Raw genomic sequence first — 3,841 nt, 5'->3', positions numbered from 1 at the left:
CAACTGCCTGAGAGGGTAAGTAGTGGAACGCACTAAGCAAAGTAGGTAGTGTTCCTTGAGATAGGAATAATCTTATGCTCAACCCAACCATGCGTTATAGAGATATAAGCATGTGGCTGACCACCGAGAGGTGTGCGATGCGTTAGTGTGGCGAGCTGAGATTATCCTTGCGACCAAGCTTAATGACGTGGTGAACTTATCCCCTCCACAATTCTACTTCTCCATGCATCTTATTATGCGTTAATAGTTGATGCATCTCTACCAATTCTCATAGTCAAACTTCCATTGCTCAATTTGTTTAGCTAGGAGTAGGAGTAGCTCATAATCAATTAACTTCTTTCTTTTTATTTTTATTCACCGCCTCAAAAGCAGTACTTCATAAACATCATTTAGTTACAAGTCCTTGTGTTCGACCTCAGATTATCTCGAGAAACTATCGTTCTCGTTATACTTGGCAAGGGAGTAAGAAAACTTGTGACATGAACACATGGTCATTGCATACATGATTAACACACATTGTATATTCTTTAGTTTAATGCATGATTATCAACGCATAGAAGTCAACGTATATCAAAAGATAAAATTTTCCTCTCACTAGAGTCTATGTGCTTCAATTCAGTATGGGATCTTGTAGATCAACCTGCTGGGGTTAAACCTATAGGTTGTAAATGGATCTATAAGAGGAAACGGGTGCTGATGAGAAGGTGCAAACCTTTAAAGCTAGACTGGTGGCAAAGGGTTATACCCAGGTAAAGGGAGTTGACTATGAGGAGACTTTCTCGCCTGTTGCCATGCTAAAGTCTATCTGGATCCTCCTATCCATTGCCTCATATTATGACTATGAGATATGGCAAATGGATGTCTCGACTGCTTTTCTGAATGGCAATCTTGAGGAGATCATTTATATGGTGCAGCCTGACGGATTCATAATCCAAGGTCAAGAGCAAAAGGTTTGCAAGACTGAAACAGGCATCTCGATCTTGGAACATAAGGTTTGATACTACGATCAAATCTTATGGCTTTGATCAAAATGTTGATGAGCCTTGTGTATACAAGAACATCATCAAAAGTCCAGTAGTTTTTCCAGTGTTGTATCTAGATGATATCCCACTCATTAGGAATGATGTAGGTTTACTGACTACAGTTAAGAACTAGCTAGCGATCAAATTCCAAATGAAAGATTTGGGAGAGGCTCAGTTTGTTCTGGGTATTCAGATCTTTTGAGATCGAAAAAACAAAATGCCAGCACTGTCTCAGACGTCATATATTGACAAGATGCTTGTCAAGTATTCGATGTAGAACTTCAAGAGGGGCTTATTGCCTTCCAGGCACGAAGTTACTTTGTCTAAGGAATAGTGTCCTAAGACACCTCAAGAGGTTGAGGAGATGAGACGGGTCTCGTATGCATCTGCCGTCGGCAATTTGATGTATATGATGTTATGTACTTGACCTAACATCTGTTATACAATGGGGATAGTCAATAGATATCAATATAATCCAGGATTAGATCACTAGGCTGTTGGGATTGGTGTCCTAATTCTCCCGAAGTCTCATTGTTTGTAATTATACACATTATTTATGAATAAAATAAGTGTTATTTCATTCTGGTATTTTTTCATATGCAATAAACAAAGTTCCATGGTTATTGTATGTAAACTTAAGCATGTATATGAGATATATAAGTGGATCATGCCTTAAGTGATAACCTAAATAGGTCTATAGTATAAGGATTAAGGTGAGATACCTGATCCTGGTGACACTACGGATACGACCCGCTTTGTAGAAGTTTACAAGTGTTGTAAACCACTATAAATGGTTGATCCTAACCATTCATATGGAGACATACGAGTGAGGGTGTCTTATACAAAGAGTTTGTATAAGAACGGACCACAAGATGATTCGTCTCTGTATATAACGCCGTTGATAATGGAGATTTAAATCTCACCTAATCAACCATAGGTGACATGACCTCAATCCTGAGTATTTTGGGAACTCCTGCCTTTGAGGGCGGTCCTTTGATTAGTATGGGTGAGAATGGCTAGATTGCTAACTCAACATACCTACCTTTTTGGCGACGTGTCTGATTGGAAAGCTGGGAACTCAGTTACACAAGATGGAATTCACTCCTTCCCCGAAGCAGGGTAGCTCCCTTAAGGGCTGATTCTAGGGCTTGAACATAGTGGCCACAACTTCTCTTTAGAAGAGAGGACTCAGTCATAGTAGGACTATGACTTATGTTCATTAGAGGGATCAGTGGTACTTAATGAATTAGATGTAACTATAGAGGCATAATGATTATTGGCTGAGCTGCACTTACTAGGATCTGTGAAGGGTTGTCACACTATTGATTGGTTAAGATGGATACGTAATATATCTGTGGTAAGGAGAGTTCAGCTGTCAGTTTTTAGTGGAGTGCCTGGCAGTTAATGGATGGTGGATCTCGTGACTAAAGAGTTTAGTCAATTATTCACGTACCGTTAGAGCTTCTAGCTACAGGTTCATAAGGTCCCCTTGGTAGCTTAATGGATTCAAGTTAAGGATCAGTTATTGGTGTTGGTTTGAAATGTTCAAATTAACAAGAGGTAATTCGATTATATATGATATGATCAGTTTGATGTATGAGATACATCTAGTGGAGGGTTAATGTAAATGAGATTTACATTAAGGACCATAGAATAGAAAAAGAGCTATGGTTTATATGTTTCATGAGATGAAATATTAAAACTATAGGTTATAAACATAGTATGGTAAGTTAGTTATCATTTATATTTATAATATTGTTATTGGATAATTATCTCTTTTTCTCTAATAACCAATTGAGTGGGAGGTTATTGGTGATTTCATAGTAACCCTGAGATAAAAGGAAAATGTTTTCCTAATTTTAGTAAGATTTGAGATTTCCAATCTCGGAAAGTTCTCATGGAATAATTGTCAAGTAAATCAGATTTACTAAACAAAAGCTTGGAGAGAATAGACGATTGTGGAGAGTTTCTATACGGTAGACTCTCAGCTGGCCGATGACCTAAACGATCACATAGCTTTTGCTAGACGATTGCATAGCTTTTGTTAAACAATTAGGCATCGTCCTATACGATAGGCTTTGACATCTCCCACTTGCTCAATCGTTTACATGATTGTTCTCCTCCGGTCTCATCCTCTAATCAAGTCCACACAAAGGCCACACTCTGGATTCTCACATCGAGAATACTAAGGTAACCTTTTTGGTGGTGTCATACTGAACTCGACAGAGTCGAGGTTCTGTGGGGGCCATTCGTGGTGTTCAGGGTGTTCGTGACTTGGAGATCGCTGTGTTCGTGCAGTGTAGAGTTTGTAGTGTTCGAGCATTCTTGTGTTGCGGTGTTGTCATTGTTCGAACGTTCATGATCAAGGGTCTTGAAGATGAGTCTTCAAAGGTATGTTAATTCCTTCCCTTGATTGCGTAGTAAAGCATGTTGTAATTTCTGTTTTGCGCATAGCTTATTGTTTTCGTTTGTGACTGTAATTGTATATGTTCATTTAGATTGAAATTTGGAAAGATCCTTCTGCTGCTCATGGAAATCCTCATGTCCGATTTCCTTCATGGACAACCGTTAAGAACATCCTCAAGTATCTACGGAGAACGAGGGACTACATGCTTGTGTATTATTCTAAGGATTTGATCCTGACAAGATACACAAACTCTAATTTTCAGATTGATAGGGATTCTAGGAAATCCACACTAGAATCAGTGTTCACTTTTAACGGAGGTGCAGTAGTATGGCAAAGCACCAAGTAGGGGTGCATCGCAGACTCCGCCATGGAGGCTGAGTATGTAGCGGCTTATGAAGCTGCTAAGGAAGTC

Source organism: Benincasa hispida, chromosome 7, assembly GCF_009727055.1.
Source record: "Benincasa hispida cultivar B227 chromosome 7, ASM972705v1, whole genome shotgun sequence".
Lineage (NCBI taxonomy): Eukaryota > Viridiplantae > Streptophyta > Magnoliopsida > Cucurbitales > Cucurbitaceae > Benincasa > Benincasa hispida.
Note: the sequence above shows the minus strand (reverse complement) of the source record.